Source organism: Chlorocebus sabaeus, chromosome 26 (assembly GCF_047675955.1).
Source record: "Chlorocebus sabaeus isolate Y175 chromosome 26, mChlSab1.0.hap1, whole genome shotgun sequence".
In the NCBI taxonomy this organism is placed as follows: Eukaryota; Metazoa; Chordata; class Mammalia; order Primates; family Cercopithecidae; genus Chlorocebus; species Chlorocebus sabaeus.
Genome location: NC_132929.1, coordinates 4,084,581 through 4,110,166, shown reverse-complemented (window position 1 = coordinate 4,110,166; position 25,586 = coordinate 4,084,581). Strand labels below are relative to the sequence as shown.

Genomic DNA, 25,586 nt, shown 5'->3' with positions numbered 1-25,586 from the left:
CATTGCTATTTGGGTCAAAATATTTTTAATAAATCTTGAGATACCTTCTTTGGGCCATGTTGTGTATCAGAGTGTGTTGTTTCATCTCCATGTATTTGGGGATATTTCAGTTACCTTTCTGCTACTTACTTCTAGATTAATTTTCTCTTGGTCTGAGAGCAATTGTTGTGTGATTCCTATTCTTTTAAATGTAATAAATGGTGTTGTAAGTCCTATAATATGGTCAGTCTTGCCAGTCTTGCAGAGGGATCCTTATGGGCTAGGGAAGTATGTATATTATTCACATCGTTGGAGTTAGTAGTTTAAAGATATAAGTTATATTGAGTTGACTGATTGTATAGTTGAGTGATAATATGCCCTTGCTTGTATTTTACCTGCTGGATGTGTTGATTCTTGATAGAGAGGGTTGATGTCTCCAACAATAATAGTGGACTCATCTCTTTCTTCTTCACATTCCCCCATCACCTAATTTAACACACCATTTTTAGGCTTATATCTATTGTGCAGAGTTGTATTTTCTTAGAGAATCACCCCTTTTGTCCTTAACTTATGCCTGTCTTTATTCTTCATCATTTTATTTGCTTTAAAGTCTGCTCTGTTGGAAATTAATATCTGTACACTTATTTTCTTTGATTAGTGGAGTATGTTATGTTTATCTCTTCATTGTTAATCCATGTGTGTCTTTATATTTAAATTGGCTTTCTTATGTAGTTGGGCCCTGTTTTTACATCTACTCTATCTGTGTTTTATAACTGGTACCTTAAGAACCCTGACATTCAAAGTGATTATTGATATAGGTGGAATCATATCCACTGTATTTGTTACTATCTTCTAGTTCTTGCACTGCCTTTGTTTCTATTTTTCTCATCCACTCATTTTCTTCCTTGTGTAGTTTTCATTCAGCATTTCACATGATTTCATCTTCTTTTCTTTCTTAGCATGTAGGACATATTTCTTTTACACTATTTTATTGGTTACCCAAGGTAATAAAAACTTTTATTTTGTATATTCTTAATTGATCTTACATATAACACTTTTTGTTTGTTTGTTTTTTGTTTTGTTCTGTTTTGGGACAGAGTCTCACTCTGTCGCCCAAGCTGGAGTGCAGTGGTGCAATCTCAGCTCACTGCAAACTCCACCTCCCGGGTTCACACCATTCTCCTGCTTCAGCCTCCCGAGTGGCTGAGACGACAGGCGCCCACCACCATGTCCAGCTAATTTTTTGTATTTTTAGTAGAGACGGGGTTTCACGGTGTTAGCCAGGATAGTCTCGATCTCTTGACCTCGTGATCCACCTGCCTCAGCCTCCCAAAGTACTGGGATTTGATTACATGCATGAGCCACCGCGCCCAGCCATAACAGCTTGTTTAAAATAAAAATAACATATGTATATGATTATATATGCATAAGTATAAGGTATATATACACATATGTATATGCATACACATACATATATGCACAAGTCTTTTTACATGTAAGTGAAATGAAAGATAAAGATACAAGGGACAAAAGAAAGAAATACAAGAAAAAGGAGGAAATAATTAGGACTATTCTGTTAATACAAGGTTGTCACTCTACTTCTGAAGTGATACACTCCTAAATGAAAGGGGTTCAGATTAGTGCTAACTATAAATCGCAACCACCAGGGAAAGCTACTGAACCAAGGGCATCAATTCCTTGCTGCCCATTGGACTGAGGCTACATTCAGTTCCTTCCCATGCTGGCTTCTCCCTCGTGGCAGAATGTGCCATCAAAGCCACCAAGGGAGAGGTTTTGCAGCAAGACAGAAATCGCAGTCTTGTGTAACATGATCATCCAAGTGACATCCATCACATTGTAGTAGTCTTTTGAATCAAAGCAAGTCTCAGATTCTCCCTAAATTCCCAAGGAAAGGATTAGAATACTGGGTTGTGTACACCAAGTCATGAGGATCACTGTGCACCATCTTAGAGCCTGCCTCCAACGTTAGGTCCTGCCCAATCTGTAACAGGCGCTCAGTCTTCACTTATTTTGCTGACCTTGACCTTCGTGAGAACAGGTCACATATTTTGTACAATGTGTCAGTCTGGATTTCTCTGAAGTTTTCTCATAATTTTGATGAGCAGTATAGACAGAAACACATTATTATCTACTTGTGAAGACAAGAGACACTGAACAAGATATTATTTGCAAATGCAAATTGAGAGAAAAAAACTTGAACAATTTGTGAATGGAAAAATGAAAACTTAAAACCTTCACCAGGATAAAAAAAGAAGAGGATAGAAATGGGAGATGCGTACATGGGACACAATATTGATAACCTTCTACTTATTAAACTCAATGGTGTACTTTATCTATTTTAGAATAGTTTTGTGTTTACAGAACAGTTAGAAATAAATACAGTGAGTTTATTTATACCCAACACAGTTTCCCTTTTATTTAATTCTCAGCATGGGACATTCGTCACAATTAATGAATCAATATTGTACATTATAATTCACCAACATCCACAATCAATCAGATGTCCTTTTTTCACTTCATGTACATATTCTGTTCCAGGGTTGTGTTCAGGACGCCACACATTTAGGTATTGTGTGCTCCTTTTGGGCCTGCCAGTTTCTCAGATTTTTCTTGTTTCCAATGTAATTGAAATCGCTCCTTTGGGATTCATCTGATGTTTCACTCATGATTAGATGGCTGTTCTGGGGTTTGTGGAGGAAGACCGCTAAGGGAAAGTTTTATTCTCATTAAGTTGTTATATATTATGGGCATGCAATATTTCTTCCCTCCCCTCCCCTCCCCTCCCCTCCCCTCTCCTCCCCTCTCCTCCCCTCTCCTCCCCTCCCCTCCCCTCTCCTCCCCTCTCTTCCCCTCTCTTCTCTTTTTGACACAGTCTCCCTCTGTCACCCAGGCTGGAGTGTAGTGGTGCAATCTAGGCTCACTGCAACCTCCACCTCCCAGGTTCAAGCAATTCTCCTGCCTCAGCCTGCCGAGTAGCTGGGACTACAGCGCGTGCTACCACACTTTGGCTAATACATTTTTATTTTTTTGTAGGGGTGTAATGTCCCTATTTCCCAGCCTGGTTTCCAAGTCCTGGCTTCAAAAAATTCTCCCACCTTGGCATCCCAAGGTGCTGGGATTACAGTGACCCAGCCACTTTATCACTGTTAACGTTAGTTGTATTATCTGGATGAGGTAGTTTAGTTTGGTTTTCTCTACTACAAAAGTAATAATTTTTCTCCCTCTTCATGATGTACTTGTTTGATAAAAAGTCACTATGAAAAGCACATACTTAAGAAGTAGAGAATCATCCTCCATCTCTGTAAGGGCAGAACTTTTGCAAATACCATTTGTATTTTTTAAACAATTTTAATGTTCTTTTGGCTGACCTGGATCAATTGCATTTTCCTGTACATGTTAAAATCAGTGATCCAATTATTTCAAAAAATAAAAAATAAGTGCAAGCTAGAATTTCTGCAGGGACTACATTGAATCTGCAGATACATTTGGAAAGTATTAGCATCTTGGTTAATACTTAATAGCATTCTGATCCATGAAAATCTAATGTTTTATCATTTATTTAGGATTTCTTTAATACTTCAGTATCTTTTTAAAGTTTCAGTGTATATATGTTGCAGTTGTTGTGTTAAATTTATTTTCAAATATATTTCCTTTCTGCTGCTATATTAAATGAAATCATTTTCTGAGTTTTATTTTTTGATTCCTTTGTATTGTGGAAGACCGCAGTTTTTTACATTGATCTTGCATACGACTGCATTACTGAACTTTTTGTTTTTGTTGTTATTTCAACCTTATTTTAGTGGATTCCTTAAGATTTTCCATACACTAGTGATGTCACTGGCCAATAGAGAGAGTTTGACTTCTTCCTTTTCAATCTGGAAGACTTATATTTATTTTCCTAGCCTAATTTTCTCAATTACATCCTCAAGCATAATGTTTAATAAAATTCGCAGGAGTCAATAACTGTTTAGTGTTTCTAATCTTGGGGAAATTACTAAAACTTACTTGATACCTTTTGGTGTTATGTGAGATTTTCATAGATGCCCATTTTAGATAAAAAACATTCCCTTCTGTGCAAAACTTAATGAGTATTTTTATTGTGAATGGGTGTTGGATCTGGATTTGTCAAGTGCTTATTCTGCATCTTTAGATGTGATAATGAGGCTTTTGTCATATGGTGTTTTTTTTTAATATAGCGTATTACACTAATTCTTTTTATATGCTGTACCAAACTTGTGAACCTGAGTAAATAAATACCTTTGGTATTAGTATATAATCCTGTTTCATGATTCTGACTTACGTTGGAAGTATTTGCTTGAGGATTATTGCCTGGGTATCCATAAAGCATATTAGTTTATAGTTTTCCTTTTTTGGACTGTCTTTTTTCTGGTTGTGGCATCAGAGGAAACTGCTTCATAGAATGCATTGCACACCGATCTCTTCTCTGTGGTTTGTATTTTTGTGGAGAACAGTTAGTGAAAAATTGCTATTGATATTTTAAAGGTTTGGAATAATTCAGTGGTGAAGTCTTCTGGAGCTGAGCAGTCATGTGAGCTTGGAAGAGGATCCTTTCCCAGCTGATCCTTCAGGTCAGACCTCAGTCTCGGTCATCATCGACATCTGGATTCCTGACCCAGAGAAACTGTGAGTAATGTGTGTGCTTTTGAGCCACTAAGCTATGTGGTAATAGGCTATGCTGCAATACACAATAGTACACTTGATGATAAATGTAATATGTTATCCTGAATTAGATCCAAAAACAGAAAAATGGAATTAGTGGAAAACCTGGCAAAATATGAAGACAGACAATACTTTAGTTAATAGTTTTGTACCTTTATCAATTTCTGAGTTTTCATAGATATTCTATGGTTATGTATAATATTAATATTATAGGAAATTGAAGGATATATAAAACTTTATGTAAGAGCTTAGCACTGCTCTATAAATTTGAAATTATTTTAGAATAAATAGGAAGTGTAGACATGCTCATATATTTGAGATCAGGACTTGCTGTTAACTTAAATGAGCTTTTGTGGAACCTGAAACTTATGATGCAAATGCAGTATCATTATTAAATATAAGTAAAATGAGTTTCTATTTTATTCACTGTATTCTTCCGGGAACAGCAAAGCCCATCTGTTTTCTCAGGTAGTATCTAAAAGTAGAATTGAGTCTAGTAACAAGTAAACAGCACAGAAGATTGTATGGAAACTATAATGGGTTTACATTTGCAGTAACTAATCATAAAATGACTTGCAGGATAATTATCCACATAATTAGAATGACCATGGGAAAGACAAAAAAAATAGAAATGCAACTTTCTGAATTGAGAAACTGTATCTGAGCAAGTGTGGTGGCACACACCTATAGTTCCAGCTACTAGGGAGAGTGGATAGCATGATCACTTGACACCAGGAGTTTGAGGCTGTAGTACACAAAGACTGTGCCTGTGAACAGCTACTGCACTCCAGCCTGGACAATACAGTAAGGCATCATCTCTTAAATAAATAAATAAATAAACAAACAAATAAATAAATAAATAATTGGATTTACATTACAAGTTTCAGAGATTGTTGTTTATATTTCTATGATTAGGGCTGAAATTATCTAGATTTTTCTGTTTTCAGAGAGCTGCCATGATATGGTTTCGCTCTGTGTCCTCACGCAAGTCTCATCTCAAAGTGTAATCCTCACGTGTTGGAGGAGGGGCCTGGTGGGAGGTGAATGGATCATGGGGGCAGATTTCCCCCTTGCTGTTCTTTTGATAGAGGATGAGTTCTCATGAGATTGGATGGTTTTGAAGTGTGGCACATCCCCCACAACTCCACCCCTCTCTCTCCTGCTGCGTGCCTTACTTCCCCTTTGCCTTCGGCCATGACTGTAAGTTTCCTGAGGCCTCCACAGCCACGCGTAATGTAAGTCAATTACACCTTTTCACTTCATAAATTACCCAGTCTCAGGTAGTTCTTTACAGCAGTGTGAAAATGGACTGATAGAGAACATTGGTACTGAGAGAGTGGGGTATTGCTATGAAGATAACTGAAAATGTAGAAGCAATTTTTGAACTGGGTAGCAGGCAGAGGTTGGAAGTTTTCAGAGCTGAGAAGAGGATAGGAAGATACGGGAAAGTTTGGAAAAACCTAGATACTTGCGGAATGGTTTTGACCGTGTGAACCCCAAATATCTGAGACAGATCTCAGTCAATTTAGAAAGTTTATTTTACCAAGTTAAGGATACACCCATGACACAGCCTTAGGAAGTCTTGAGACATGTGCCCAAGGTGGTCAGGAGTACAGCTTGCTTTTACATTTTATACGTTTTAGGGAGATATGAGACATCAATCAATATGTGTAAGGTACATTGGTTTGGTCCTGGAAGGTGGGACAACTCGAAGGTGGGGGCTTCCAGGTTAGAAGTAGATAAGAGACAAAAAGGTTGCATTATTTTGAGTCCTTGATCAGCCTTCTGCTGAATACACAATTTAGTCTGACTCCATGAATCTGTATTTTTACATAAATAATAGTGGAGAGGAAGCAATCAGATATGCATTTGTCTCAGGTAAGCCTCAAAGGGATGACTTTGAATAGAATGGGAGGCAGGTTTGCCCTAAGCAGTTCCCAGCGTGACTTTTCCCTTTACCTTAGTCATTTTGGGGTGCCAAGATTTATTTGCCTGTCACAATCAAAATGTTGATAGTAATATCGACAGTGAAGTACAGGCTGAATGGACTCAGATGGAAATGAGGAACTTATTGGGAACCAGAGGAAACATCACTCTTGCTATGTGACTGGTGGCATTTTGCCCTGCCCTAAAGATCTGTGGAACTTTGAACTTGAGAGATTAGGGTATCTGGCAGAAGACATTTCTAAGCAGCAGAGCATTTGACACGTGACCTGGCTGTTGCTAAAATTGTATGTTCCTATGCGTGAACAAAGAGATTACCTGAAACTGAAATATATTTAAAAGGGAAGCAGAGCATAAAACTAGAAAAGTTCATAAAACTAGAAACCAGTCCCCATTTTTATTAAAGACAAATTATAGTAGGACACAATTATCATCAAAATAAGTTTTAGTCTTATTATACTTAGCCTGATTATTTCCATAAAAAACAACCAGAATAATTATTTGCCATATAGGCTCTTTCTAATTTGGCTTTGCTGGAACCGTGTTCTAAAGGAATCTCTGATTGGACTTTTTTTTTTTTTTTGAGACAGACCCTCACTCTGTCACCCAGGCTGGAGTGCAATGGCATGATCTTGGCTCGCTGCAAACTCCCCCTCCCAGGTTCAAGCAATTCTCCTGCCTCAGCCTCCTGAGTAGCTGGGATTACAAGTGCCCATAACCATGCCTGGATAATTTTTGTATTTTTAGTAGAGATGGGGTTTCATCATGTTGGCCCAGCTGGTCTTGAATTCCTGACCTCAGGTGATCCACCCGCCTTAACCTCCCAAAGTGCTGGAATTGCAGGCCTGAGTCACCACGCCCAGCCGATTAAAAGCCTTGAGTCCACCTATGGATTTCTTTGTGCCTACAAATACCTGTATAGATTGAGTGAATTCCTCTTTTCTTAAGGTCCCAAGATAAATTTAGGATTTTTAAAAAGTGATTTTTTACTTACCGCCACTCAGGAACCCCATAAAAGGACGGTGTGGACAAGTCATGAAGGCAGTTTCCACAAGGAACTTTTGTCACCTCTATAAGTTAACTAATTCCTTACGGCATTCCGTTTATGTCTGAAAGTATGCCAGTCTGTTGATAAAATACAACCATATCTTTGGTAAAATAACCGTTGTCTCTGCTTGTGTTCTGTTACAGAAGAAAAGAGATACACAGGTTCTTTTTTTGTGTGTGTGAGACAGAAAAAATGATTTACTCATTAACATAGATGCAAAAATCCTTTAAAAATATTGGCAAACTGAATCCAAGAATATATGAAAAATATAACACACCATGATAAATTTGCATTCATCCTATAAATGCAAAATATATTTTGCATTATAAAATCTAGTTTAATTCATGAAATTAACAAACTAAATAATTATTTCAATAGTATTAGATAAACTTTAAACATATGTGGTCTCCTGTCTCTCCAAAGACCTCATACTAAAAGAATAGTTCTTTTTTTTTTTTAAGAAGAATATTTTCTTTTTATTTCTTTTTTTTTACTTTAAGTTCTAGGGTACATGTGCACAACGTGCAGGTTTGTTACATATGTATACATGTGCCATGTTGGTGTGCTGCACCCATTAACTCGTCATTTACATTAGGTATGTCTCCTAATGCTATCCCTCCCCCACTCCCTCCCACAATAGGACTCGGTGTGTGATGTTCCCCTTCCTGTGTCCAGGTGATCTCATTGTTCAGTTCCCACCTATGAGTGGGAACATGCAGTATTTGGTTTTCTGTTCTTGTGATAGTTTGCTGAGAATGATGGTTTCCAGCTGCATGCATGTCCCTACAAAGGACACGAACTCATACATTTTATGGCTGCATAGTATTCCATGGTATATATGTGCCACATTTTCTTAATCCAGTCTATCACTGATGGACATTTGGGTTGATTCCAAGTCTTTGCTATTGTGAATAGTGCTGCAATAAACATACGTGTGCATGTGTCTTTATAGCAGCATGACTTATGATCCTTTGGGTATATCCCCAGTAATGGGATGGCTGGGTCAAATGGTATTTCTAGTTCTAGATCCTTGAGGAATTGCCACACTGTTTTCCACAATGGTTGAACTCGTTTACAGTCCCACTAACAGTGTAAAAGTGTTCGTATTTCTCCACATCCTCTCCAGCACCTGTTGTTTCCTGACTTTTTAATGATCGCCATTCTAACTGGTGTGAGATGGTATCTCATTGTGGTTTTGATTTGCATTTCTCTGATGGCGAGTGATGATGAGCATTTTTTCCCGTGTCTGTTGGCTGTATGAATGTCTTCTTTTGAGAAGTATCTGTTCATATCCTTCACCCACTTTTTGATGGGGTTGTTTGTTTTTTTCTTGTAAATTTGATTGAGTTCTTTATAGGTTCTGGATATTATTAGCCCTTTGTCAGGTAAGTAGATTGCAAAAATTTCTCCCATTCTGTAGGTTGCCTGTTCACTCTGATGGTAGTTTCTTTTGCTGTGCAGAAACTCTTTAGTTTAATTAGATCCCGTTTGTCAATTTTGGCTTCTGTTGCCATTGCTTTTGGTGTTTTAGACATGAAATACTTGCCCATGCCTATGTCCTGAATGGTATTACCTAGGTTTTCTTCTAGGATTTTTATGGTTTTAGGTCTACATTTAAGTCTCTAATCCACCACAAATTAATTTTCGTATAAAGAGTAAGGAAAGGATCCAGTTTCAGCTTTCTACTTATGGCTAGCCAATTTTCCCAGCACCATTTATTAAATAGGGAATCCTTTCCCCGTTTCTTGTTTTTGTCAGGTTTGTCAAAGATCAGATGGCTGTAGATGTGTGGTATTATTTCTGAGGACTCTGTTCTGTTCCATTGGTCTATATCTCTGTTTTGGTACCAGTACCATGCTATTTTGGTTACTGTAGCCTTGTAGTATAGTTTGAAGTCAGGTAGCATGATGCCTCCAGCTTTGTTCTTTTGGCTGTATGTTCTTCCATTTGTTTGTGTCCTCTTTTATTTCACTGAGCAGTGGTTTGTAGTTCTCCTTGAAGAGGTTCTTTACATCCCTTGTAAGTTGGATTCCTAGGTATTTTATTCTCTTTGAAGCTATTGTGAATGGGAGTTCATTCATGATTTGGCTCTCTGTTTATCTGTTACTGGTGTATAAGAATGCTTGTGATTTTTCACATTGATTTTGTATCCTGAGACTTTGCTGAAGTTGCTTATCAGCTTAAGGAGATTTTGCACTGAGACAGTGGGGTTTTCTAAATATACAGTCATGTCATCTGCAAACAGGGACAATTTGACTTCATCTTTTCCTGACTGAATACCCTTTATTTCTTTCTCTTGCCTGATTACCCTGGCCAGAACTTCCAACACTATGTTGAATAGGAGTGGTGAGAGAGGGCATCCCTGTCTTATGCCAGTTTTCAAAGGGAATGCTTCCAGTTTTTGCCCATTCAGTATGATATTGATTGTGGGTTTGTCATAAATAGTTCTTATTTTTTTGAGATACGTTCCATCAATGCCAAATTTATTGAGAGTTTTTAGCATGAAGGGCTGTTGAATTTTGTCAAAGACCTTTTCTGCATCTATTGTGATAATCATGTAGTTTTTGTCTTTGGTTCTGTTTATATGCTGGATTACGTTTACTGATTTGCGTATGTTGAACCAGCCTTGCATCCCAGGGATGAAGCCCACTTAATCGTGGTGGATAGACTTTTTGATGTGCTGCTGGATTCGGTTTGCCAGCATTTTGTTGAGGATTTTTGCATCAATGTTCATCAGGGATATTGGTCTAAAATTCTCTTTTTGTGTTGTATCTCTGTTAGGCTTTGGTATCAGGATGATGTTGGCCTCGTAAAATGAGTTAGGGAGGATTCCCTCTTTTTCTATTGATTGGAATAGTTTCAGAAGGAATGGTACCTTGTACCTCTGGTAGAATTCGGCTGTGAATCCGTCTGGTCCCGGACTTTTTTTGGTTGGTAGGCTATTAATTATTGCCTCAATTTCAGAGCCTGCTATTGGTCTATTCAGGTATTCAACTTCTTCCTGGTTTAGTCTTGGGAGAGTGTAAGTGTCCAGGAAATTATCCATTTCTTCTAGGTTTTCTAGTTTATTTGCATAGAGATGTTTATAGTATTCTCTGATGGTAGTTTTTATTTCTGTGGGGCCGGTGCTGATATCCCCTTTATCATTTTTTATTGCATCTATTTGATTCTTCTCTCTTTTCTTCTTTATTAGTCTTGCTAGCAGTCTATCAATTTTATTGATCTTTTCAAAAAACCAGCTCCTGGATTCGTTGATTATTTGGAGGGATTTTGGTGTCTCTATCTCCTTCAATTCTGCTCTGATCTTAGTTATTTCTTGCCTTCTGCTGGCTTTTGAATATGTTTGCTCTTGCTTCTCTAGTTCTTTTAATTGTGATGTTAGGGTGTCAATTTTAGATCTTTCCTGCTTTCCCTTGTGGGCATTTAGTGCTATAAATTTCCCTCTACACACTGCTTTAAATGTGTCCCAGAGATTCTTGTATGTTGTATCTTTGTTCTCATTGGTTTCAAAGAACATCTTTATTTCTGCCTTCATTTCGTTATGTACCCAGTAGTCATTCAGGAGCAGGTTGTTCAGTTTCCATGTAGTTGAGTGGTTTTGAATGAGTTTCTTAGTCCTGAGTTCTGGTTTCATTGCACTGTGGTCTGAGAGACAGTTTGTTATAATTTCTGTTCTTTTACATTTGCTGAGGAGTGCTTTACTTCCAATTATGTGGTCAATTTTGGAATAAGTGCAATGTGGTGCAGAGAAGAATGTATATTCTGTTGATTTGGGATGGAGAGTTCTGTAGATGTCTATTAGGCCCGCTTGGTGCAGAGTTGAGTTCAATTCCTGGATATCCTTGTTAACTTTCTGTCTCATTGATCTGTCTAATGTTGACAGTGGGGTGTTAAAGTCTCCCATTATTATTGTGTGGGAGTCTAAGTCTCTATGTAAGTTTCTAAGGACTTGCTTTATGAATCTGGGTGCTCCTGTATTGGGTGCATATATATTTAGGATAGTTAGCTCTTCCTGATGAATTAATCCCTTTACTATTATGTAATGGCCTTCTTTGTCTCTTTTGATCTTTGATGGTTTAAAGTCTGTTTTATCAGAGACTAGGATTGCAACCCCTGCTTTTTTTTGTTGTCCATTTGCTTGGTAGATCTTCCTCCATCCCTTTATTTTGAGCCTATGTGTGTCTCTGCATGTGAGATGGGTCTCCTGAATACAGCAAACTGATGGGTATTGACTCTATCCAATTTGCCAGTCTGTGTCTTTTAATTGGACCATTTAGTCCATTTACATTTAAGGTTAATATTGTTATGTGTGAACTTGATCCTGTCATTATGATATTAGCTGATTATTTTGCTCACTAGTTGATGCAGTTTCTTTCTAGCATCGATGGACTTTACATTTTGACATGTTTTTGCAATGGCTGGTACTTCTTGTTCCTTTCCATGTTTAGTGCTTCCTTTAGGATCTCTTGTAAGGCAGGCCTGGTGGTGACAAAATCTCTCAGCATTTGCTTATCTGTAAAGGATTTTATTTCTCCTTCACTTATGAAACTTAGTTTGGCTGGATATGAAATTCTGGTTTGAAAATTCTTTTCTTTAAGAATGTCAAATATTGGCCCCCACTCTCTTCTGGCTTGGAGAGTTTCTGCCGAGAGAGCTGCTGTTAGTCTGATGGGCTTCCCTTTGTGTGTAACTCGACCTTTCTCTCTGGCTGCCGTTAACATTTTTTCCTTCATTTCAACTTTGGTGAATCTGGCCATTATGTGTCTTGGAGTTGCTCTTCTTCAGGAGTATCTTTGTGGCATTCTCTGTGTTTCCTGAATTTGAATGTTGGCCTGCCTTACTAGGTTGGGGAAGTTCTGCTGGAGGATATCCTGCAGAGTGTTTTCCAACTTGGTTCCATTTTCCCCATCACTTTCAGGCACCCCAATCAGACGCAGATTTGGTCTTTTCACATAATCCCATATTTCTTGGAGGCTTTGTTCATTTCTTTTTAGTGTTTTTTCTCTACATGTCTCTTCTTGCTTCATTTCATTCATTTGATCTTCAGTCGCTGATACTCTTTCTTCCAGTTGATCGAGTCAGTTACTGAAGTTTGTGCATTTGTCACGTAGTTCTCGTGTTATGGTTTTCATCTCTATCAGTTCTTTTAAGGTCTTCTCTGCATTGATTATTCTAGTTATCCATTCATCCATTCTTTTTTCAAGGTTTTTAGTTTCCTTGCGCTGGGTACATAGTTCCTCCTTTAGCTCTGAGAAGTTTGATCGACTGAAGCCTTATTCTCTCAGTTCATCAAAGTCCTTCTCTGTCCAGCTTTGATCCGTTGCTGGCGATGAGCTGCGTTCCTTTGGAGGGGGAGATGCGCTCTGATTTTTTGAATTTCCAGCTTTTCTGCACTGCTTTTTCCCCATCTTTGTGGTTTTATCTGCCTTTGGTCTTTGATGATGGTGACGTACTGATGGAGTTTTGGTGTGGGTGTCCTTTCTGTTTGTTAGTTTTCCTTCTAACAGTCAGGACCCTCAGCTGTAGGTCTGCTGAAGTTAGCTTGAGGTTCACTCCAGACCCTGTTTGCCTGGGTATCAGAAGCAGAGGCTGCAGAAGATAGAATATTGCTGAACAACGAGTGTTGCTGTCTGATTCTTGCTCTGGAAACTTCGTCTCAGGGGTGTACCCCGCCGTGTGAGGTGTGATGTGTAGGTCTGCACCTAGTGGGGGATGTCTCCCAGTTAGGCTACTCAGGGGTCAGAGACCCACTTGAGCAGGCAGTCTGTCCGTTCTCAGATCTCAACGTCTGTGCTGTGAGATCCACTGCTCTCTTCAAAGCTGTTAGACAGGGGCAATTACCTCTGCCGAAGTTTCTGCTGCTTTTTGTTTAGCTATGCCCTGTCCCCAGAGGAGGAGTCTACAGAGGCAGGCCGGCCTTCTTGAGCTGTGGTGGTCTCCACCCAATTCAAGCTTCCCGGTGCCTTTATTTACCCACTTAAGCTTCAGTAATGGTGGGCGCCCCTCCCCCAGCCTCGCTGCCACCTTGCAGTTAGATCTCAGACTGCTGTGCTAGCAATGAGGGAGGCTCCGTGGGCATGGGACCCTCCAGGCCAGGTGTGCAATATAATCTCCTGGTGTGCTGTTTGCTAAGACCCTTGGTAAAGTGCAGTATTAGGGTGGGAGTTACCCGATTTTCCAGGTGTTGTGTATCTCAATTTCCTTTGGCTAGGAAAAGGAATTCCCTTCCCCCTTGTGCTTCCCAGGTAAAGCGATGCCTCGCCCTGCTTTAGCTCTCACTGGTCGGGCTGCACACGCGGACCAGCGCCAGCTGTCTAACACGCCCCAGTGAGATGAACCCGGTACCTCAGTTGAAAATGCAGAAATCACCCGTATTCTGTATCACTCATGCTGGAAGCTGGAGGCTGGAGCTGTTCCTATTTGGCCATCTTGGGCGCGCCAAGAATCGATAAACAGATTCTTATTGCACTTATGTAAATAACTGTATGTGTATATGTTAAGAATATTCACAATAGTTTTCAAATTTTGGTGAAATCGGATAGAGAAAAAGAAAGATGCTCTACATTTTGCTCACAAGAGTTTACCTTGCTCAATTATTAAAAGCTATAATTAGCTCAAGAGAAAAATATTTTCTTTACTGTGAAAGCCAAAGCAAAAATAATCAGCATTTCAAACAAAAAGTCATAAATCTTCTATTAATAGATTCTAGCTGAAACAAACAGGCAGTGTTTCTGGCTCTGAACTTTACCAAAGGTAACTTCCCATGTGAAAGCCATAAGCCTTAACTAAGATTATGACTTAACCATGGATGCGTGAGGTGTCTCAAAGAGATGCAAGCAGTTTTTAAAAGATTTAAAATATCCCCAAAGATAGCTGAAAGAGAGGAAAATTCAAGACAGAGAGTCAGAAGGTGTCCATGCAGAGAAAGATAATCAGTAAGTGGTGAAAAGTCTGCAAATATCACACCAGAAATGGCTTACTATTTGACCTGAGAATAAAACCCACACTGCTGTAATAAAAAGGCAAAATCATAGTTACTGGCTGCAGTGTGGGGCAATACCATTCATTTTCCCAGAAACAATCTGGAAGAGGCAGCTCTGAGCTTGCAAATGATGTTAACTGTTCAAGAGAATATTAAGTCTAGCCATGACATTACTACTATGTGTCCTTTCAGATTGACTGCCTGACATGAACCCCAAAATCCCCACCCTCAACATGTGGAAGGCAAAGGAAGAGTACCCTTAAAGGGTTACAAAGTCAAGTTCCCAAAGACAAGAGGGAAATCTCATCTTTTTTATCAAGGACCCACAGCAAAGTTTGTAACTAACCTGTCTGCAGGGCCAGCTTGAACACCAGGCATATGGGAGTCCTAGGTCCGCATTCTATCCTGTGGTACTTCTCTCCATGACAGATTGACATAGAAAGACCAAAAGACTAAAAAGAAAAATATTTTTCCCTATTAAGCAAACCTTGCAGAGGAGATAAGCAGTGATACTTACCATTAATTCGACTGGTTTGCAGAGTGGCCAGATGCCTGGCTAATTAGTAACTCTTACCCTTTTTGCCTCCTTGCCAGGTTTCCAGGTTAGCTTTCTCTGCAGCTTCCAGGAGAGTGGAGAGACTTTTGATGAGCCTGTTTGCTGCATCATAGCTGTGGGGACTAAGCTATGTTACAAAAGAAAATCTGTTTTCATTTCATGAAACCATAGGCAAAAGCCTCTCGATTTTGCAATATGCCACCCAATGGGCTGCAAGGAGAACCAAATTAACATCTTCCATTTTGACCGAAGCAAAATGCATGTAACAAAATACAAATACTTGTCACCCCACTTAGCACCCAAGTATTAACCTGGCGAAGCTCAAACTTGTACCCATTGTCCCCTGTTGTCTGTGATCCTCTCAAAGTGGGGAGGGATGATTTCTGACCAGGAGTTTCAATGGGTGGTCTCCAGGCAAGATGAAAGTGTGGATGGTCACCCTGAGTTAGATCTGTTCAGCTCCTGCTAACAATTCCTTAAGGGCTTCCCGAATGTGAGTGATCAAACTACGCGAGCCTGCTATCAGCAGTTCCTTCAGAGATCTTCTCCCCCTATACAAACACACACGATGAAATAAAGAAAAACAGAGGGCCTTCCAAACCAGCATTTCTGACTAGATTCCAAACCAGAAGAGTATTCCTCCAACAAATCCCCCATTTCCATCTAAGTGGGGGTTAGTCATCCAAAACCGAGACTCTTCCTACAATTTAGCAAGAGATAAACAGTCCCCTTGATGTGGCTACTTTGCCTTGAAGGTCAACAGAGACTCTTTTTACAAACTTAGGGAGAGCTGCACAGTTTCCGTGATGGAGCTGCAATGCCTCTAAGGAGACCAACAAATCAGGAGAAGGGGAACACTCACCAAACCAGGTTAAAAGGTGTCTTCCAGGAACTACCCTTTGCAGTTTGATCCATGCACTATGGTCAACAGTAGCTTACTGGTAGAGAGTGTGCCAGAGGCAGTCTTTAGTTCAAGAGACCTAGGCAGACACTTGGGCTGGCCTCCAGATCTGCCACTGGTGAGGGGCTGCAGAACCATAGGCAGGTACCCACAAGGGCTATCCCAGATGAGTTCCTGAATTCATAATGGCCTGATGGGTTCATCTTGGCTGCTGCCCAGATAGAGGCAATTTATGAAGACAGGGAAATTGCTATAGAGAAAGAGTTTAATACACACAGAGGTGGCTAATGGAAGACCACAGTTTTTTATTACTCCAAACAGCCTCCCCAAAAATTCAGAGGCCAGGGTTTTCTGTCGATAGTTTGGTGGGCAGGGGGCTAGAGAAAGGATAGTTTTCTGTCGATAGTTTGGTGGGCAGGGGGCTACAGAAAGGATAGTTTTCTGTCGATAGTTTGGTGGGCAGGGGGCTAGAGAAAGGATAGTTTTTCTGGTTGGGTCAGGGTTGAAATCACAGGGAGCAACAGCTGTCGTCTTGCACTGAGTCAGTTCCTGGGCAGGGGCCACAAGTCCAGATGAGCCAGGTTACTGGTTTGGGTAGCACCAGCTGATTCATCAGAATGCAGGGTCTGAAAAATACTGCAAACACCAATCTTAGGTTTTACGGTATTATTGTTCTCTCTAGGAACAATTGGGGAGGTTAGCAATCTTGTGGCCTCTGGCTGTATGATTCCTGAGCCATACTTTCTATTATTGTGGTTAATTTGTTGGTTTTACAAAGGCAGTCTGGTCCCCAAGCAATGGGCAGGTTTATTTCACTGAGGGACTTTTATCATCTTTATTTCAAAGTTAAGCTAGAAACTAAATTCCTCTCAAAGTTAGTTTGGCCTTTGCCCAAGAATGAACAAGGGCAGCTTGGAAGTTAAAAGCAAGATGGAGTCAGTTAGGTCATATCTGTTTGAATGTAATAATTTTCTCATTCATAAGCTTTTCAAAGGTGATTTCCAGATAAGCATAATGTACACATTCCAAAAGAGAGAAATAGGCAAAATTAAGAATGTAACAGGTCCCAAGCAAGTTCAACCAGCAGGGTCAACATTACATGATAAAGCTGGAATATATTTTCTTCTCTGTATCTGACTCCTGAGCACACTGGGGTGAGGGTTGGACTCACAAAACATCAGGCAGTGTCACTCTCTGACTTTGCTTGGTAGAGTCCCTGTGGGTGCTGTGCTGGTTGCAGTCAGCTACCTCAGGTTCTTCCCAGGCAGGCATTGCCTGCAGACTCCACACTTCCGGGGTCCTGGCAGTGGTACCACTTTCTCTACTCCACTAGGCGTTACTCGTGTGAGGACTCTCCACAGGAACCTCACTTCTGTGGCTTCACTGGGCATTGCATGGGTGAACTCTTTGCAGCAGTTTCAAATCCACGTTTGCGCTTGATATCCCTCTATTGGGGGCTGTCTTCAGTAGATCTGCCCTTACGACAAGTCTCTGTACACTACCAGGCTTCTGAAGAAATCCTCTGAAATTTGTGGAGGCTGCCAAGACTCCACAGTTCATTTCTTTAAGCCTATATAATTATCACCACATGGTCATCTCTAAGGTCTGGGGCTTGTACCTTTCAGAACCAGAGCACCTTGGGCATTTGAGCCAAAGCAACTGGAATTAGCACCCTCAGGTGGTACAGGACAGTGGCCCAGCCTGTCCCCAGAAGTCCTTCTGTCTTCCTAGGCCGCTGGGCCTGTCATAGGAAGAGCTGTCTGGAAGAAAACTGACCTGCTGTGTGGCCTCTGTCTCATTATCTTGTCTATTAACAACTGGCTCCATTTTAGCCATGCTAATCTCTGGCAAGCTTTGGTTCTGCAACACTCTTAAATTTTTTCTCCTGCAAATGCTCTTTCATTCTTTCTACCATATGGCCAGGCTGCAATTTTTCACACTTTTTTTATACTTACATTTTCTCTACCGGTTCACCTTAAGCAGTTAGAGGTAACCGCACTACAGCCTGAACACTTTGCAGCTTAGAAATTTCTTCTGCCAGATTCCCCAGTTCATCACTCTGAAGTTAGTCCTTTCACAAAGCCCTTAGACATGAACACAGTTCAGCCAAGTTATTTGCCAATTTTTTTTTTCTTTTTTTTGAGACGGAGTCTCGCTTTGTCGCCCAGGCTGGAGTGCAGTGGCGCGATCTCGGCTCACTGCAAGCTCCGCCTCCCGGGTTCACGCCATTCTCCTGCCTCAGCCTCCCGAGTAGCTGGGACTACAGGCGCCCGCTACCTCGCCCGGCTAATTTTTTATATTTTTAGTAGACACGGGGTTTCACCGTGTTAGCCAGGATGGCATTTGACAATTTTTAACAGAGATGTTCTTGACTCCAGTTTCTGATACTTTTTTCTTACTTACGTCAGAAACCTTGTCAAAATAGCCTTTACTCTCCTTATTTTTATCAGCAGTCTGGTCACAACCACTTCATCAATCTCTAAGGACTCCTAAATTTTTCCTAGTCTTCTTATCTTCTAAACCCTCACAAGAACACCGGCTTTTTATATTCTGCCTCTCCGGATTCTTCTAGTCTCTGCCCATCTGCCCATCACTGAGTTTCAAAGGCACTTTCACATTTTCAGGTGTTCATTTTCAGCAAAGACCCACTAATTGTTACCAGTTTTCCATATTAGTCCCTTTTCTGTTGCTTGTAACCAAATACAAAAACTGGGTAACTTGTAAAGAAAAAAAAGTTATTTCTTACAATTGTGGAGGCTGGTAAGTCTAAGGTTTAGGGGCCACATCTGGTGAGGGCCTCGTGCTGCTAGGGACTCTCAGAACAGTCCTTAGACAATACAGGATATCAGCTGATAAGGATGCTGAGCATGCTAGTGAAGGTCTCTTTTTCTCTTATAAAGTCAACAGTTGCTCTCACATGATAACCCACTGATGTATAAATCCATGAATGAATGGATTCATCCAGGAGGATATAACCCCTGCATCTTTTAAGTCCTTGATGGTGGTGGTAATCTCTGCAGTCCTTCCAGGTATATGGTTATGTATGTGATTTTCCATTTTCCTTGGTAGAGGCAGCTCTAGTGCCTTCCATTTAGGCTCTCTCACCATACTAGCCTTCACTTCACAGGTCAGCGAACCAGTAGGGGAAATGTGCCAGGAGCTAAGTCTGTCTATTACAGCTGTGCATCTGGAACTGGGGAAATCACCAGAGTAAGTGTTTGGGGACCCACTAGACCCACTGTGGTTTGATTTGAAACTTGATTAATCACTTAACCTCCATAATCACTTACTCTGACTGGGTGGTCCACGTGATGTTTTGGGTCTCCTGGAATCAATGTAAGTGCAGAGCCAGTGTCTAGTAGTCCCCTCAAAGTTGTTACTATATTCATTTCCATAAAACACATTTACCCTGGTTAAAGGTTGTAGGTTTCTTTGGGGAAGGATAGGAGAAAGACTAACAGTATAAAGTTTTCGTGGTATACCTGGGTCCTTCATCAAGGGGACCTAGTTTCCACTTCATTCAAGGCATTCTCGACTGTAAACTGGCTCAAGTCTGGGATTTGAGTATGGACTGTGTTTTCTCTACTTTTATGATTTGAATTAGACTTTTGTTCACGTAACCTAAATGTTTTCAGTCTTTTCAGATCAATTAAGAACTTCTTAAGCTTCTTACCGATTTCACTTCTAAGAACACCATGTGGCCAACACCATAGGTCTACTTGAGTCAGACTAACCTGAACATTCCCTTACCTTTGATGACTATGATGATAACTATGCCAATCTTGACTTTGAAGGTTGACAGCTACCAAGTAGACCCAGGATCTCTGGGATCCAGTTATTCCCAGTGCATTTAAATTTTCCCATTGAGTGACTGTGGTTCTCATTATAAGATTCAGCCTACAGAGAAGAGCAATCAGGAGGTTCTTCAGGGATGCTGGGGCTCCACTCACAAATCTGTTTCTCACAGTATTGGTGAAAGGTGTGTCTTTTGGCGCCTCCAGGTGTGGCTGAGTAGAATTCCAAATACCAGATGCACTCTAGAGTCCCATTCATTCTAAGCCTTCTAATCTTTTCCTCTACATTAAGTCAAGGGAGATCAGGCATATCCAGCTGGATGAAGGAAGGCCTCCTTTTGATTCGTGATTCAACCAACCAATCAAACAAACTGTTAGAGCCCTTTCTAACTACCTGTGCAGCAACATTAAAACCAGAATCTTTGTATAATGGGCCCGTATAAATAAATTTGGCTTGATCCAACTTTATGTTTCCTCTACCAATATCCCAACACTTAATATCCTTTTCCACACATGTCCCCCAGATTTGGTTATGCAATAGAAAACTGAAATTGTTTTCTTGGACTTTAATAACCTCCCATGGGTCACACATATAAGCTGTATCACCTTTCAAGGCCTATTGGAACTCAGGACTAATGACAGGTCTAGAAGGAAAAAGATATGGGTCCTGAGGAGAATCATCATTGCATTACTTGGCAACTGCCTCTGGAGAGTCCATTACCTTTTCTCAGTTAAGGATGGATTAATCCCTTCAGACAAAACTGCTTATACCAATGATGATGATGGGGAGACCACTGCCAAGGGGGTGGGTTTAAGGAGCCACTTCTGCTGGCAAAGAAGACATCAGCATTTCAGAGCCCAATGTCTCCAGCCTCAACATGGTCTCCCCAAATGTTCCCAACCCAATTTACAGGGTCCCATTCTTTCCTAAACAGTGCGCTCTAAATTTACAGTAGACACCATGCTAGGCTGAAAGTGCAACTTTCATTGTAATTCAGCCAATTGCATGGTATGGGATTGCGTTTGATTTTCAGCATTTTCATCCCTGTGACTACAGGAAATACAATTCTCACCTCAGAGCATACATAGAAGCTCTGTTTTTTATGTGGACCTGGATTCTGAATTTGAATCTTTTAGTTTATCTTTTTTATTTTTTCCTTTCCTCAGCAACACGAATAGCAGAGTCCTTAGTTTTCCATAGATGTTTGAAGATGTGCTATCAAGAGTCGCTAAATGCCTTACCTCTTATCAGTGGTTGATTTGGAGTGCCAAAGGCAGATGTTTGCATGTCACTTAAGCAGTTCATGATGTGGACTATCAGTGGTCTTCATATTATTAGAAGTAGAGTCTTCAGCATTTTTACTTATCAGGTTGGAGGTCCAATTTTAGAAACCCCCAAAACAAATAAATAAAACATCCTTACAATTCTGGTTCTCTACAACCATTCATGGTTTTAAAAAAAAACCTGTGTTAGTGTTCTCCAGAGAGACAGACCAATTATAGATTGACAGATGGTGGAGTAGCAGCATGGCTCTTTCTAAGGCTGAAAGTCTCAGAATGAGAAAAGTTGACAGTGTAATTCTCAGTCTGAGGTCAAAGGCCTGAGAACCTGAAGGGATGCAGAAGTAAGTCCTGGAATCCCAAGGACAGAGAGCCTGTAGTTAAGATGTCCAAGGGCAGGAGGTAGAGAATGTACCAGCTTCAGGGGAGAGGGAAAGCAAAATCATTCTCACTTCTTTTTTTTGTTCCATCTGAGCCCCCATCCCACTGGGTGGTGCTTACCCACATAGAGGGTGGATTGTTATAGAACGCAGCGCAGGTCTGCTCACACAGATATCTACACTGACATTTGCGGTGGGAGAAAAAGAGGTGTTCAATTGAAGAGTGTCAAGCAAGGAGGATCAGGCGGTAATGCTTAGATTCCAACCTCCCCAATGTCTTGTACATAAGGGTTTTTAATAGCAGGGTAAATTTCAGTAAAGTAGAAGTTACTGGTAAAATTATAAATCAATACATGGAAGTTACACATTGGTTTTGGCCTAAAAGAGTAGAATATCTTGAAGCAGGGGTCAAATGGGTTTATAGGTCATAGGCAGATTTTCTAACTTGCAATTGGTTAAAGAAGAGAAGCTTTGTTTTAAAATTTGGGGTCAGCAGAAAAAAATGTTAGCCATGACTCATGGATGTGACTCCCTCTAGGCCTTTCAGAAAGAAATTGAGGACGAAGAATGGCAGTCAGAGTTCAGTCTTCAAGTCCCCCTTATTTGAGGTCTACATATCAGCAGATCCATCTGATGGGGGCCTTGGTTTATGAAAAATGACTCAGGAATATATGTTAAGATGTTATCTTTGGTTTCTGCAGGGAACCAAACATCTCCTGACTCTAAAGTCCTTGGACTATTATTACCTTCTTGCTTATCACTTTCCTCATTTACTTCTTAGTGCTAGCTAGGTACATGGGATTTTCCTTGAAGGAACTTGAGATTTTCCTTTATTTCCCTGCTTGGGGAATCCAAAGGCTCCTCACAGGGGGTCCCTGATCCATCACAGGATCTTTCCCACTCTGTCCACTGACTCACATATCAGACTTTTATGATAAAACCCTCACAGACCCAGAAGTAATTCTCTGCCAGTGTTCTAGGTATTCCTTAATACAGTTAGTTGACTCCTAAAACTAAAGATCACATTTCAGTTTTGGAGTGTTACCTAAGCAGGTTTCTCATGAGGGGTTCAAATTGGTGAGTTAAGATCAAGCAAGCCTGATTTCCAAAGACTCGTGCTGTGCCTGAGAGGTGATTACTGCAGAATAATCTGTGCAGTTCCCACAGGGGTTAGTGTGGGTGAGATAAAGGTTGTGTCCAGCTGTTCTACATGCAGTAGTCACCTGGAGGAGCTTTTATAAGGCGTTATCTGGAATGACTACATTGAGGACTTAGAGGAGGGCACAAAATGGAAACTGCCATGGATTTCTAAACCTTGTTTCTGCTATTCGCAAGTCAAACCTATATCCAAAATGAAGGACTAGGCATTATAAAATTAAAATAATTCACAGCAAAATTTAAAATAGAAATTCTAGTAGTTCACTAATAACACTGATATCTCTAATCCTAGGGTAGAAGTTAATTAAATCAAGTTGTTCAACTTTTCCTCAATAATAGACCAGAATACATAAGATGAGACACCATGATTTTATACTAAGAAAGAGGCAGTCACAAAGAAAAATAGTGTGTTCCATTTGTTTTAAAGGACTTATTTGTACATCTTTCAAATAGAGATGTATCATAAAATTAATGTTGTAAAAACATGATTGGTCAGAAGACAGGCATAATTTGATTGCTTTTTTGTGCACACACATAAACGTGGTGTAAAAACACTTCTGTTTTCACTTTCTGGTGATATCTTTAAACATTAAAACTTACAGAGGGATGTTGGTAGATCAGAAAGATAATCTAACAGAAAGTTTTATGGTACTCTCACAATAAGTGTGGCATCAGCAAAGCTTCTAGTCAGCAGAGATGATGCTAACATAGGAGAAATCATGGACAAAGTGAATTGAAAAGTGGTTCAGAAGAGTTTGATCTAAATATGTGACATTTTAGAAAATATTACCTATTTTGCTTTCATTTTTTATCTTATGTGATCATAGGAGTGATATAAGACCATTACCCACATTTATTCAAGTTCAAAATAATTATTTTCAATATATATGTATTTTCTAAGTGATTAAAAAGTATTTGTGTTACAGTTTTTCATGGTTTTATGTTTTTATTGTGACATAAAATAATGTTTAAAAAATAATTTTTGGCCAGGCACGGTCGCTCACGCCTGTAATCCCAGCACTTTGGGAGGCCGAGACGGGTGGATCACGAGGTCAGGAGATCGAGACCATCCTGGCTAACACAGTGAAAACCCATCTCTACTGAAAATACAAAAAATTAGCCGGGCGTGGTGGCGGGCACCTGTAGTCCCAGCTACTTGGTAGTCTGAGGCGGGAGAATGGCGGGAACCTGGGAGGCAGAGCTTGCAGTGAGCCGAGATCACGCCACTGCACTCCAGCCTGGGCAACAGAGCAAGACTCCGTCTCAAAATAATAATAATAATAATAATAGTAATTTTTATAATTGATGCAAATGGTACTCACAGGTACTTGTGATAGCAACAAGAGGCAGAGAAATTATAGGCAGACAGAGGTCCTTAGTAAAGCCCCACCCTCAAGCTGAAAAGCCTGAGACTGTGGTCCAAAGTGCGAACTTATATCCCTGTTTTCTTGCTTGAATGTTACCTTTTCCTAAACCACCCATGGCCCACCCCACCCCATCCTGTGCCTATAAAGACCTTAGACTCAGCGGACAGAGAGGAGAAGCAACTGGACATCAGGGACTATGGCTGGATGTAGGAGAGAAGCAGCTGGACTTCAGAGGGACAGCTTGATGACATAACTTCAGAGAAGAATTCAGGTGGAGATGGCCAGACTTCAGGGGAAGATTATCCACCTCCTCATTCCCTCTTCAGCTCCCCTTCTCAATGAGAGCCATTTTCATCAGCAATAAAATCCCCCACATTTACCATCCTTCAGTTTATTTGTGCAACTTCATTTTTCCTGGATGCCACACAAGAGCTAGGGAGCCACAAGTGTGTATACAGAAGGCTGTCACACTGGCCCTTTGCCCTCGCTGATGGAGGGCAGTCACCTCACGTGAAAAGGCAGAGGGCCCACTGAGCTATTAATACTTAGGCCACCCGTGGACAGCAGAGCTTAAAGACAACTCTAACACACCCGCTGCAAAAAAAAAAAAAAAAAAAACATTTTCACATGCTGTCCTATAATTTTTTTTCTGAAAACACATCTTACTTTCCCTAAAACTTTGCATGTATCTAGTAGATTTAACTACATATGTTAATTGTAATTTTAACTGTCAACAACTCTGATTTTTAGTGAAAAACCTAGGAAGTAAGCAGTTTTTTGTCAGATGCAAAGCCCAGGACAAAAGGCAGAGATGCAAGTAATGTCTCACCCTTCCCAGCACAGCCAGAGGGCACAGTTGGGCTAATAACTCCACATATCCCCTGGACTTACTATGGCTACAAGTAAGACAAGTCAAATAATTATTACAAATATCACAGGAGCAGTTTACAGCCTTAAATCATCCAGCTAAAACAGTATCTGACCTGCCTGACTATTCAGACAAAATATTTAAAGAATTCTAAAGACATTTAAATTGTATTTTTACCTATAATTTTTTTTTTTTTTTTTTTTGCCTTTTATTTTAGGGTCAGGGTACATGTGTAGGTTTATTATATAGGTAAATCGTGTGTTATGGGGATGTGATGCACAGATTATTTCATTATCCTGGCAATAAGTGTGGTACCCAAAAGATAGTTTTTCAATCTTCTCTCTCTTCTTGCTTTGTACCCTCAGGTAAGCTGTAGTGTCTTTTGGTTCCTTCTTTGTGTCCATGTGTTCTCAATGTTTAGGTCTCATTTATAATATGTGAGAACATGCAGTATTTGGTTTAATGCTCCTGTTTTAGTTTGATGAGGATAATGATGTCTAGCTCTATCCATGTTGCTGCAGAGGACATGATCTGTTCTTTTTATTGCTGCATGGTATGCCATGGTGTATTCGTACCATATTTTCTTTATCCAGTCTTCCACTGATGGGTGTTTAGGTTGATTCCATG

At 40.2% G+C, this 25,586-nt stretch overlaps 1 long non-coding RNA gene across 16 annotated transcripts in view; it reads left to right on the top strand.

Moving 5' to 3' along the window:
• The window catches only part of LOC119623586 (uncharacterized), a 406,106-nt gene that overhangs the window by 126,711 nt on the left and 253,809 nt on the right, over positions 1-25,586 (top strand). For all 16 annotated transcript variants that reach the window (XR_012091421.1, XR_012091423.1, XR_012091418.1 and 13 more), the window contains one exon: positions 4,504-4,644. This is a non-coding gene — a long non-coding RNA (uncharacterized lncRNA). The remainder of the gene's footprint in view (positions 1-4,503; positions 4,645-25,586) is intronic.